Source organism: Blennius ocellaris (assembly GCF_963422515.1).
Source record: "Blennius ocellaris genome assembly, chromosome: 18".
Lineage (NCBI taxonomy): Eukaryota > Metazoa > Chordata > Actinopteri > Blenniiformes > Blenniidae > Blennius > Blennius ocellaris.
In genome coordinates this window covers 15,179,140-15,193,241 of record NC_137667.1, presented here as the reverse complement: position 1 = coordinate 15,193,241, position 14,102 = coordinate 15,179,140, and positions in this window count along the sequence as shown.

Below are 14,102 nucleotides of genomic sequence, written 5' to 3'. Positions count from 1 at the left end.
CCACAATAAAGCACCCAAAGTGTCAGAGACTTATTTTTGTTTGTGTTTATACACGTGGTCAAACATGTTTAGTGAGCTGGGTTATAATCCGGGTTCTAATAATAGCAACACCCACAAATTCAGTCTACATCAGGCGTCTCAAACATTTTCACTCAGCAGACTGGTAAAAATAGCGCCGTAATGACATATAATCTTAAACTTTAAAGTTTTTGTTTATTGTGTTGCAAAGAATATTGAAAATTGTCAATATTTTCACAAATGCAAACAATTCCGACAATTTTTTTTTAATGCAATCTCAATATCAAGCCAATTTCAATGAGTATAGCCAAGTGTGCAAACATTTGTTTGATACCTGTTTGATATTCTGAGGAAATTTCTCAACATTTTCATTGAACTTCTTACAAAATTGCTTGGTGGCATGATGGGCCGGATTGGAGCGTCTTGTGGACCACTTTTGGCTTGTGGGCCTGATGTTTGACACCGATACAACACTGAATTTATACCAAAAATGATTTTATATCATTATAATCATGTATCACATACTTTTGACACGTTTCGGCATGCCACTGGCATGAATATCTAATCTTTGTGTATCATATGACTTTCACATAATTTGACTCATTTCATTGTTATCAGATCTTTGCATGTCCTGATAGATGATTTGCTGATTCTTGATGTTTAACACCCAAGGTCTGAATTCTGTATACAGGCCTGTAAGTATTTCAAACCTCTGAGTTGTGCAGCTTTTGCACAAGTTCCCATGTTATGCATTCACATGGTTCTATTGTCAGTTGAACACGTGCTAAAGTACGTAATTATCTCTATGCAGAACAACAGTATACTCCAGTTGAACCTTTCTATAGATCTGCTTTTAACATGGTGAAAAAGAGACTCACACCACAATGGCGGCGTTCCCCTTAACAATCTTCACATTTTATTTGTCATTAAGTGTGATGATCGCAGCTCCAAGCTTTATTCATGGTGCAAAACCACTTTAAGTGCCTTGAAAACTATTTGTGACAACATTTTGTTACATCACACCCACAGACCTGGATGCCATTCACTAAGATTGTAGATGATAGAACAACACGAAGTAGAGTGTGATTAAGAAGTGAAACAAACATGCTACCTATTTTTCAAAAACTTTCTAAAAAGATGAGACTTTTTTGGCTTTGATGCAAAAACACTATGTGTCTCTGAAAACTAACGCTGAACCTCCCGTCCCACCAGGAGGCACGGTGGAGGAAGCATCATGCTGGTCAACGTCAATAAGAAGAAAGAAGATGAGAGGCAGTCGGAGTGACCCAGAAGTCCAATTCCAGACCGAAATCCCAGTGAAAATCTGTGTCAGGACCTTGAGGTGGATTTTTGCACATGTTCTCACTGAATTTGAGTTATTTTTCAAAGAAGAATATGAATAATATTTCAGCCTCTAACGGTAGACACATACTGTAAAAACCTTGTCAACTGGAATTTCTGCTAAAGGTCCACAAAATATTGACCGAGATGCATGTCACACATTTTTTTATTCTTTTTAAAGAATTTTGAAGACTGGTATAATCGATTTTTCAAAACACATATTTTGCTCCTCTCGTTTCAGGAATAACTAAATATGATAAAGTCAAAGACACAACAATTGGACATTTTTTTAAGGCACATTCTCGTGTTTTTTGCATAAAAATTGGAAATGAAACCGACCAAAGATTTGAACCAATCGAATGTGTGGTTTGTGAAGGCCTGTGCAGATTTTCTGAAGCTGACAGAAAGTCAAACTGGAGCTGTTTGAATAGGAAGAATAGTTTTTCTAGATGTGTTCAGGAAAAGAAAGTGGCAATGACATAACATAACATTCTATGCTTTTATATGAATTATTTAAAACTTTAGCTCTGTCAATTTTTCTTTTTGGGAAAACTTGTGTCTACTGTTTTTAGTACCCTCCTCTGAAATAGTCAACGTTTGTAACTGTAAATGTTAGAACAGGTAAGTTGTCCAGGGTTCAGAGTGACACAGACGGAAGAGAGGCCGATCAAGAAGTGACAGAAATTAAAACAATCTTAATAGAACCGGTTATAATGCTGTTGAAAAGAAAACCAGCGTAAATGTTTTGAACGTCACAAACACTTGGATATAAAGGAAGATGACCTTAAAATGAACGAGTTTAAAAACACCATATCACATTGGTTTTGTTTTTGTTTGTCGCAGGTTGGAAAACTTCTGCAAATCAACATTTCTGGCTGCCGATTGGCTTCGACATCCAACACCGACGATCCGGTGAAGTACAGGTAGGAGAGAATCTCACCTCCCTTCACAAGGCAGAACATCAGGGAGAGCTACAAAACAAATATGAATAAAATTGCTGCAAATGCTTTCTTTCATTCCAGTCACTTTTCAAAATCAAAATGGTCATATCTACACATTCCCCGTTCAAATAGCGAGGAGACGCACTCGTTGAGGCAGGTAGAAGTGAACCCGACCCCAGATTGCACAATCCCAACGCAGGCAGCTCTGAGCTTGTGAATCAGGAGCATTTGGTTTGTCACAAACACGTTTATAGACGCCTTTAATATAAGTACTCGCCTTTCAAAGAAGCAGTGCTGTAGATTGTGTATGTTAATAAAACCCGACATCAAGAGGAAGCAAGTGAATTGACCTCTTTGCTTTGTGCGTTTGATGCAAGATGCTGCAAAATGTGTTGTTTATTGAGTTTGAGAAGATTTTCCCTTTCTAGAAAGCAAACCACATAGAGATGACATGAGTAGTTAAAGTCAGGCCAGTTAGTATACAAAGACACACAGTTCATTAGAATTTTGCAGTCAATAGTTGGTGCACAGTGTCAGTTATTACACAAACCCACGTAAAAAGTCGCCGTATTCCTGCAGAATTGAGTCCGGCGATTGCTTTTGGGCACAAGCTGCCTGCTCGTCTTGTGGTTGAAGCTCATATGGAACTTTAACTCCGTCACGATGCTGAGTTAAAGTCTGATAGGAAGTACAGTGACAATAGAATTTGGACAGATGCAAAACTGTTTTTTTTTTTTTTTTTTTTTTGCCCCGTCCATGTTTATAAATGGTCTCTTCTTAGATCAGCCCTGCAGCCTTTATAACCAAAAGAGCCGTTTTCACAATTTTCCACCAAATAAAATTTGTCCGGATCTGCAAAACATGCTAATTACCTTGAAATAAAGAAAAAAAAAAACATAGAAGGATAGTTATACGTACAAAAAATATGGTTGCATTATTATATTTTATTTTATAAGATAGCTGTTTTAAGTCCTGTTTAATTTACTTTTAGGATCATATAGGAGAGACATGAGGTTCTCGCCTCTAATATGAGGTACTTAAATCAAATAATGATCCGATGTTGTATCACAAAGCAGAAGGCACCTGAACTGACTCCAGTTCAGTCTGACATTTGTGTCAGTGCTTCTGCTGCAGTTCAATAAGGCCATCTGGTGGTAAAGGCTTTAAACGATTGACGCTCCTTCTGAGCTGCAGGATAATAAAACAAATTATTCAGCTTATCAGTGAAGTCACACAACATAAATGTTTTTTTTTATTTGGAAATGTCAACAACACAGATTCTAATCACTCACTGGTCCTTTCACGAGGTATAATCAGCTATAAGTTGTGTGAGGTTGTTAGAAAGACCCCTCAGGAGTGTGGGTTTGTCACATTGTGCCACCATGTGGGTGTTTATTGTCAGTGCATCCGCCACTGGCCTCCTCCATCCAGGGTCACGTTCCACAAGCCACATTAGGCACCTACAGTTTATTATAACGCAGGTTGACGTTGCTGAGTGAGTTCCGGTGGGACGACTCCGGATCTCCTGATCACAGATGTGTGCAGGGGGACGGCGCTGTTCTTGAGCAAATTGAAATATTTTATAATCAATTGTGGGAAAACGCGTCACATTATGAATTCACACGCAAACACACGGACGCACGAAAGCACCGAGCACTGTAAAGATTTGTCCCCTCATCTGGGTCTGAAGGCTTTATCCAACCTTGCCCTAGTTTGCCCCGATTTATTATAATTCCATTTTTCCAGTCTTTCAATCTAAAGATTTGTTCCTCCTCGTTTTTTAATAATGTGCAAGCAAGGCAGACATGTCCCTGGGAGATTATGTCGTAGTCTCTGGCGTCTCGTCTTGATTACATCAGAGGAACCTGATTTGATTTAGAAGAAACCCTCTTGTTGCGGCGCGCGATCTCTTTAGACCTCGCTGTTGTGCTGATTTCTTGCTTTGTCACAGGGGATGATCTTGATGAATATGATCTGAAAAGAGAGGGAGGTAGAGGGGGATTAGGTGAAAGGATTATAATTTCCAGTGATGAGAAATAATAAGAAACAATAAATCCTAAGTAGATTTAGTTCTCAAGAAAACCCTGTTAGGCTAAATCAAAAGGTAAGAGGCAGGACAGCGGCGTTTGACCCGTTTGGTCTGAGATGCATTCAATTTTTGTTTTTGGGCTCGTAATTTTGATAAAACCTTACCGATGATCAAGACATAGAGCTAAACCTGAACGTATGTCATGTTTACTTTTGTTCGGGCGGAGTTTTAATCATGTTAAGAACAGATGAAAGAGATTTCCTGTCGTAAAAAAAAAAAAATTATAATATAATACAGTCAGTCTGCAGGATGAAGCTGCATTTCATCACTTTTCTTTTGGTCTCCAAGTAAAAATATCCCCAGTTTGATCAATTCAGCTGTAAAATAATGAAGCTGCTGCTTTTCTTTGTCGTACGCACGTAAACACATAAAGTCATATTTTCATTAAGGTCGAAAACAAGAAATATATATTAAAAGAATGTTTCATGAAGAATATATTGACACGACATGAACATAACAAGTGCAAACGCTCACACACCTTATAAGCATGTGAGCAAAACCTACAGTTAAAACTTATATACTAATAATATTTATTTATTTTTATCATCTTAGACTTTGACATACTTGTTCTTCATGTCGACACCACGTCAAATTGTAAAGTAATTGTATATATTAGCAGATTACATTTCATGAATTCTTCTCCAGAGTTTGAGTCTGGATGCTGAGATTGTGTTTGGATTTTAAATGTAATTTAAGTTCAATAATATTGTTTGAAATTAAGGAACCTTTTTTCGGAGTTGATTTATATGCTTCTTTTTTTCTTCTTTTAAAAAAAAAATCCCTTTAATCATCATTATAACCCCACTAGATAATATTTTGGCAGCGTGGTACAAAACAACAAACAAAAGCTTGATGTTACATAATAGTGTAGTAATACAATGATTCAATATGCGACCGAATGTCGGTCTGTACATTAATTTAACCTTGTTGTAATGCGTCATGTATTTGAACTTTGTATATTATTTCTTATCTTCGAAGTCTTCTTGATAGAATAAAAAAAATTCAACAAAACAAAAACATAACAATTCTATATTTTTGGAATACAACAAACATGTGACTCATTCACATCTGGAGAGTTTTCAGGTTGTTCCTGATGTTAACTCGTGAGTGGTTGACAGTGTCTGCCGCTGTATGTCTAACAATAAGCTTAAGTTAAAGAAAAATCCAGGACGATCTCTGGAACTGGAACGTTCGCCGTCTCTAAACGCATCGAGCCGTCGTCAGAGCGCCTGCTCCCCCTTCCCAGTCTTTGACGATCACACTCTGTGTGCTGTGACCTCAGAAGACACGGCGCGTATAACGTAGGGCCGCGCCGTTGATGGATATATGTAGTACATTGGAGACCTCATAAAACAGCAGCTGCTAATGCCTCTGTGCTATGAGGTCGTCGGCGAGGGCCGAGTGTGAAATCCAGTGTGGTTAAAGACCTTTCCCACTTTTGGTCTCGTCGTTGCCGCGGACCCGCTGCCTCCTCACCTCGTGTTCATGACCTTGTCATCGCAAGCTGTTCCCATCCTGCTGTGCTAAGTAGGGGGTCAACAGCAGGACACGGCCTCGGAGCTGGACAGAGAAGAGAGTGGGGACAGTGTTTTTTAGGAGTGGAGAAATGCCAAGACCCTTATGTAATTGTCCTTATACTCCCCCCGAGGGGAACTGAGGCAATATAAAAGTAATTCCACATTCTTCCTGTTGAACCCACTGACTGAAGCAGTGTCATCCCGCCTCGCCCCTCGTCAGCCTGTTAGGGAGCCAAGCCTTAAGCCTTAACCCCCCTTGTCTCCACTCCTGACTGGGGGGGAATGCAAGGCCTGCCGGCCTACTCGGTCGTCTTAGCCCTGTGGGCTTTGCAGGCGCGGAGCCTCGTCTCCCACTGTTTATTCATGTGTCTTTGCTTTGGCTCGGGCCCGGCGCTGTGGGCCACCGTGGGCTGAGTGGAGGTCCGCTGCCCTGTGTCACCCACCTAAGCTCTGCTTTCACTGGAGGGCTTAGCGCCTCACCCCCGCGGCTGCTTTATGAGCAGACAGCTGGGCTAATCTGTCTCCCTCTTCCCGTCGCTGTCTTCCTCTTTTCTTTCTTCTTCGGCCTTGCTTTGTTGCTCCTTTTGGCTCCTTTTGGTCGTCTGTTGTCTAATTTGGTCTCATGCCTTTCAAACACACTGACACTGTTTTTGTTTCTAAACAGCACACATATACACACACACACACCCACGCACGCACACACACACACACACGCACATACGCACACACACACACACACGCACGCACGCGCGCACACACACACACAAATATAACATTTGCTGACTCGACATTTTGTACGTTTTTTTTTTCTTTCTTTTTTGCACTGTGCACCTGCTGCACTGCTACACTTGTGGCTGGGTGACCTAATCTGATCTCAGACCAGCGTCGCCTCGACCTCCATTACAAGTTGTAACCTCTGAGTTTAAAGAATTTAAAGACCCTGAACTTGAACAGATACTATGTATATATGTTTCATTTATAGACAGACGGCAAATGGTACATTATGAAGTGAGGGGAACAAAAATAAAATGCTCTGTCAATATTTTTAGCATGGCTTAATGATTCTTAACATTTTTTTTAAGTGTACAAATGTGATTATAGCTTTTTACAAATTCAGATTCTGATTCTTAATGCTAAAATACCTTGTTGATGCCGTGGGTCAGATGACAGACGGGATGGGTTCAAGATGATAGAAAGGCAACAGTATTTCAAATAACAACGTTTTACATCCAATGTGTGCGGAGGATCGTCTCTCTCACCACACAAGACCAGGAAACTGAGCTTATAGTTCACTTTAGGCTTAGCAAATCTGGAGAATAAATGTTTCCTGGTCTGAATATTTATTTCTGCTGCAACATTCAAATGGGTAATGTGACAGTTTGGCATACATTTCTGAAACCAAGAGGAGGTCCAGTCGGTCGTTACAATGCTTGTCTAATAAAGTGATTGTATATTTCACTTTATATTAATAGTTTAGTTGTTGTAGCTCTTGGGATTTGGAAAAAAATGCAAATTATTTGGAAAAAATATACAATTATGACAACAAGAAAGAAAAGCCCCTCACTATTCATTGATATATATTCATTTTCACATCCATGTAGACTGTTTAATCAGGTGATCCTCTCTGTTGTTGTTTTTTGTTTAATGTTACTGCTATTAATTGCTCATCTGTGATTGTTGTTTGAGAGGGATATATCACAGTTTATATTCAGAACAATTCCTTGTAGCTGAATATTCTATAGGGCGACACTGATAAAAGTGTCTAATTGACTTCTGTTTATCTTGTTGTTATCTGTTATAGTAATTTCTCTACATTACAGAAAGTACATCAACTTTTCTTTTCTCACATCATCTCTCCTTCTCTCTCTCTCTTTTTCTTCTCTCCTCCATTCTTCTCTCCTCTTCCTCTTCTCCTCCTTCCTCCTCCTTCACTTCTCTGTCCCCCTTCATCCGTCCAGCTAAACTTAGAAGTGACAACAGTTGCAGGGTGACAGCAAGAGCTAAATAAGACCAGAACAATACCCCCCTCCTCCTCCTCTTCTCCTCCTTTACCACCCCTCCTTCATCTCCCCCTTTAATAGACTGCCATTGTTCTCTGCCTCCACTGCTGCTCTTTCAGGGAGTTTGTTAGCTATGCTAATGAAGGTTGGGCTTGTGCGGGTTTAGCGGATGGGGATTTGATGCTCTTTAACTGGGCACTTTTAGAAAGGAGAGGCGATCATAAGTGGGCGGCTATTTACCACCAGTCAAATGTCACAAGCGTGTGGATGTGACACAGACGCGGCGGTATACAGGAGGGAGCTGTTACATTTCCCAAACACTTTCTGAATTCCTGACAGCCGCCGTCGGGAAGGAGAAAGTTTTCGAATTGCCACTTAAGAAGGTGTAACGCTGCCCCTCTAATGTACGTCGCACTGTATGTGTCACCGTGCCAGAGTCCTTGCAGGAAAAAACAGTCGAGTAAGACAAGATGCTACGACTAAAGTTAAGTATAGTGCAGTCAGTCATCCAATCAGTCAGTAAGTCTGAAAATAGCTCGGCCGATGGCTCCTTTGAGCTTTCCTCTAAGAGGAATTCTCTTTCTCCTTGGTGTATTAATAGTGCCTGTGCATTGTTTCCTACAGCACCACTGCTGCAATCAAAGGAAGTTGCCCTGCCAAGTATACAGATATTTTCCTTTGTCCCTATGTTTAGCCGGCATGTAAGGGTCAGATGTGTGTGTGTGTGTTTGTGTGTGAGTGTGTGTGTGCAACTGTGCACAGATGAAGGTGCTGAGGCGGGTCTATGAGCAAGCGTGCATGTTCGCGGTTATTATGTCAGGATGTCTGTATGTTTGTGTGTGTTATCATCTACGTCTACCGATACATCCTTGAATTGTTTGTTTGTGCAGTATGAGTGTGTTTGTATGCATGAAGACTGTGTGACCTCTACTTTAAGAAGTCTTTTGTCTCCTCTGACACTCAGTGTAATGGGACGCTGTTTGGTGGAACACGCTTTAATATGCGGTGCAACTTGCTCCCTCTGTGTTAATTAAAGCCGCAGCAATTCATTGGTCTGGATAATAAAGTCAGTGTAAAATGAAAACACTGATCTGTATCATCAGGCGTTTCTGTTGAGATTCCTGTTTTACATGTGTCACCGCATTCGTCGGAGCAGTCAGTCACACAGTGGCAGCCGCGTCTCGCCGGCTCAGACATGAAGTGGTTATTCACTTAACACGTCATTCAAAAATCCAAAAACAAATATTGGGATTCACATTTGGAGGGTTCAGGTCCCCAAGTGTACGAATGCTTGTAATTCAGACTTGGAAAAACACTCTCCCTCAAAAGCAAAGTAAAATACTTCCACTTGTTTAGGCACCAAAACAAGGACATTATAATGAGATTAATGAATTTTCTATAAATTGTATAACTGCTTATGATGAATATTAATTAATATTAAATAATTGGTCTTTTTAATGGAAACCATTACGTGCTATTGTTTTCTGTGATCCTTTATATTAAGTGTAAATCATGCTCAATACAAAAATACCAGCAGCAAACAGTGAATGCAGAGTTTGCACATTTTCTCTCTTTGTGGGTTTATATTTACGAAAAAAGAAATAGTCTTTTTTTGTTGCTTTTTAACATTTACGTAATAAAAACAAAACATCGACAAAGTAATTGAATATCATCCCAAAATTCTAGCAATCCGTGGTTATTTAGATCCATCCTGAAAATTAGTCTATGAATTCATCGGATTTTACACCGTTGGAAGTTTGCATGGTTTGATCGTGTATGAGTTGAACAATTCACGTGAAAAAAAAGGACAAGTCATCATAAGATAAACCTTTGCAGATTGTGGAGCAAAGATTTGGAAAGGAATACATCCAGAAAATCTTGTTTTAAAAAATAATATAGTGCTCCCAGTAATGGTGTAACCATATTAAAATAACAGTTTTGCAATGAAATGAATGAATCACTGGGTTTTCCTTTTTTTCTTTTTAATCAAAAAATGAGAAGCGACGAGAGTGAAAATGTTCTCACAGCTTGCCAGACCTTGGCCGGACTCTGGGAGCATTAGGAACAAGAGTGTCTGGTCTGATGAGAAACAAAACTCTTGGAGCAAAACCCCAAAACACGATCTCTAACGGGTACGAGGCGCCACTCAAGCGTATCCTGACATGCCTTTGCACAGGTCAGTCATTCAACACACACACACACATACACACACACACACAGTGAGGCAGGTTGGTTGTCCAGTGGCCAAGTGGTGGCGTTGAGGCATCATCAGTCACTTGGAGTCTGTCACTGACTCACCAAGGGCACAATGGAATTAGAGAGATTCTCTGCAATGTGACAGCTTGCTCTGGCTAAATGGTGTAATAATCTACCCCTCCTCTCACAAACCTCCAGCAGCACACACACACATACACACACACACACACACACTCGCACAGCCCCCACCCACCCTCCTCCCATTTGCCCTCCCCATACCAACTGGCACAGATAACATTGTCTTAAGCTATAAAAAAAGATTTTTTTCCCCTCCCTCCATTGCGGTAATTATTGAATTAATGCAGATGGAGAGAGACATCTGCATGTTAAAGTGTTGGCCTCTCTCTTATGCACAGCAGATGTTCCCCTGTCATTTACTCAAATTACGCTGCTTAGATACAGGAGAGAGGGAGAGAGAGGATACAGAAGGGAGTGTGAAAGAGCGAGAGAGAGAAAGTTACTCGCCAAGGCGACATTGTCTTACAGCCCTGCGAGTGTCAGCCACCAAATTCATGCAACATCTGTCCTTCAACTAAGCGCCGACTTCTTTCCCCGAGGTAATCCTCGGTGAGTTATACGTATTTGCTAAATGTTTTATCACAAAGGTGTGGCAAACGTATTTAAAAGGACATTTTGTGCAGGAAGGCCATTCAGAGTGCTTTCTCTAAAGTGTTCACACTCGGCAACATTCAGAAACAAAGTTGGGTCAGTCTGCAGGTATAATTCAACATTGGGAGGGAATCTTAAAATCATCACGAAGGTTATGATGAGTATGTAAAGTTAATGTCACTATTTCACAGTGGCGTCACGACTGTCCAAACCACCAGACAAAAGAAGCAGAATTTAAAGTCGCCTCTAATCAAATGCAGGAACACCAAATACCCTTTCCATTCCACAAATAATCATCCAGTATCATGTTCAAGGTATTATTTTAATGTAAATATTAACATTGATAGCTTAACCCAGCTGTTGACCTCTTGACCCTCGTTGCCGTTGACGACATTACAGTGAAGCTGAGACTTAAGGGACAACATCCTCTTGAAGATTATAAGTCGATTATTTGAAGCAGTGGCGAGACGTGGACAGAGGACATGCGCGAGTGTGTTTCCATAAGTGTGTGCGGGCGCGTGTCCCTGATGACAGATAACCAGGGGACCTTCTCCTTAGGATTATATTCCAGGTTGGTTCGGCCTCATCTCTCTGGATTATGTTGATAAAAACATTCTTGTATTATATTTTCTGTGCTTATTGTATTAATACTCTCAGGCAGTTTCCAGAAAAAGCTCTGTCCCACGCCTGCTTTAAGGTAATCTTCTTCCACTTGAGCTTTTAAAATGTTTTGGGTGGTTAGCTGTCTTTGTAATGCCTATTCTCTCCCATTCTTGGGGGTATATTTACCCTTGCTCTGTCATTACTTACCTTATAAATATATGAAATATATCTCCAACAAATATGTGGGGATTCAGGTAGTGCCTGCCTTTGCCCTGGAGATAGGCTGTGTGATATCCCACTGTTGTTCTGTTGTTGTTGGTGAGTCTCCCTTAAAGTTCACAGCACATCGGGGCATGTTGATTTTCACATGCAGCTGTATTGTAAACCGCTGCAGCCCAGCCTGGGGAAGGTGGAATACTGATTCTCCTAAATAAGCTGAGGAATGACTTTTCATGGCGAAGTTGGAGTTTCTAAAATATGTTCAATTTCGTCTTAATGACAGTCAATCAGTAGCCGAGGGATTACAGTCAGTAGCAATCACAATTTGAAAGGCAGTACTTACATGAGATGCACAGACGGACGTCCCCTACAGCAGCATTAACAACGTTTACTAATTTAAGCTTCCCAAATGTTAAAAGTACACTTCTTTATTCTGTTTCGTACATAATAGTTGATTTGCTTATTGATGGTTCACAGCACAAAAATGCTTTCTGACGAGAGTTCTGGTACAAATGGACACCTTGATTTTTTTTTTCAGCTCAGATTTTGCATAAACCGTGGACTGCCCACTCTCACATGTTCAGATGCAACTTTTTTTCCCTAAGAAGTGTTCTATGAATCAGCCCGTCCACGCACACTCAAACACATGCAATCCCTAACTCTCTACAAAACGCAACCATCCGGCGGAGTCTGCACAACTTCTTTCTGTTCTCAAACCAAAAGCCTTAAAGCCATCAGATGCTTTTTCGTTATCATTGCCAGTTATCACTCTTAGCGGCCTCTGATAAGACTTTACTTTCTGACCCAGATGTTAAGGAGTTCAATTTATCAGATGCACCAAAAGAGCGGATGGGGAGGTGGAGGGATGAGTGAGCCTCGAAAATACCCTGAGGCCTGAGAGACGAGACGTAATATGCCTTTTTTTTTTTTTCCGCCTGGTGTTGTTTCTGAAGCGGCGTTAGTGCAGTAAGGAGCTCAGCGTCTAAAGAGGCTTTGGTATAGGCAGAAAGATGGGCCATATTACTGCGAGGCTAGAAGCCTGCTTGATTAATGGGCCAGGATAATCACCTCATCAAATCACTCTCACTTATTAAATCTTGTTTAATATCGTAATGAGGGCCCTCCCGAGCTGCTTTGGTAAATTCCCCACCCCTATCCAGCTCTCCATTGCTCTTGCTCTTCCTCTTCTGCCTTTCCATTTAAACATGAATTCCCCTCTATCCTCGTGTGCCTCTCCTTCTGCCGTTGTCTTTCACTTTCTCTAAATTCCCTTGTCGTTTTTCCCATTTCCTTGGAAATTCGTTACTTGAAGCATGTGTTTTATATTTCTCATATCGTCTCGGCATTTGTGTCTTGATTTCTAAGTAACACGGCAGCACTACAAATAATGTTGCAGGGCAGAATCGCTCTATCCGCAGCCTCAGTCTATTCATTTAATCTTCCTTATTCATGATGGATGATGTGCTCGATTGTATGACCATAAATCAGTGTATGTGTAGGTCAGGACCTGCCTGAAGAGTGTTGCCACTTCCCAAGGCTTTTGCACACTAGAGTTTATGGAAACACTTCAGGTGAGGTAATATCTCTCCTGTCTCCTCCTGCATGATTTGTGATCTGTCTGTAGTGTCACGATATTTGTGGGGTTACTTCTGCATGGCATTTATGTTTGCGAGGTTTCTGGAATGAGCTTACATCTCCTTCACTTGACCTCTGGGCTCGACAATGTGCCTCAGAAGAAAACAACATGCCATTGTCTTATTTATGGTCTTCCATGTGTCACTCTGCACAATCTTGGGAGCACAGCTGTCACCCTGAGCTTCGTCCAAGGAAAGAATAAAAAAAACATTTCCTCCTCCCCTCTATTGCCCTGAGCTTCTCTCTTGTGAATTATAGGGATCTTTCAGTAGCCACCCCTTTCCACTCTCCTCATCTCGAAGTTGGACCCTAGCCTTCGTCGTCTCTGAAGGCAGGCATGCAACAACTGGCTCAAGGTGACCAGTTCAGGCTTGAGAGAGAGGTTATGGCTGCATCTTCCCCCCGAGTGCCTCCCATTTTTGCCTTTATTGTTGGGGAGCAGCTGTTGTGTACCTGGACCCCATGAGTGGCGCCTATGCTGGGTTCTTGGCAGTCAGGCTCCCTCGGCTTTGGATACCAGAGTGAATCAATTCTTAAAGATGACTGTCTGCCTACCATGTGACATGGACGGGCCCAGAGTGAAGGGCTTAGGGGGGCTCTGGAACTGGAATGCTCTTTGATGGAGGGGCTGAAGAATTAGGAGGGAGGGGAGGAAAGGAAAATATGAAGGGGGATATGGTCCTATTGTTATGCCAAGTAATGCCCTTGACGGAGTTAGAGGGGTATTGTTTTTATGTCCATGAACTCTTTTGAACTTGGACTTACAGGTGAAGGGCTTGTAAGGGCGATGGACTTCTTAGCATCTTTGCTATTTTAATAAATGCAGAGAGAAACATGGCTGTCACATTTCACTTCGTGGTTCCTACTGCGTGAT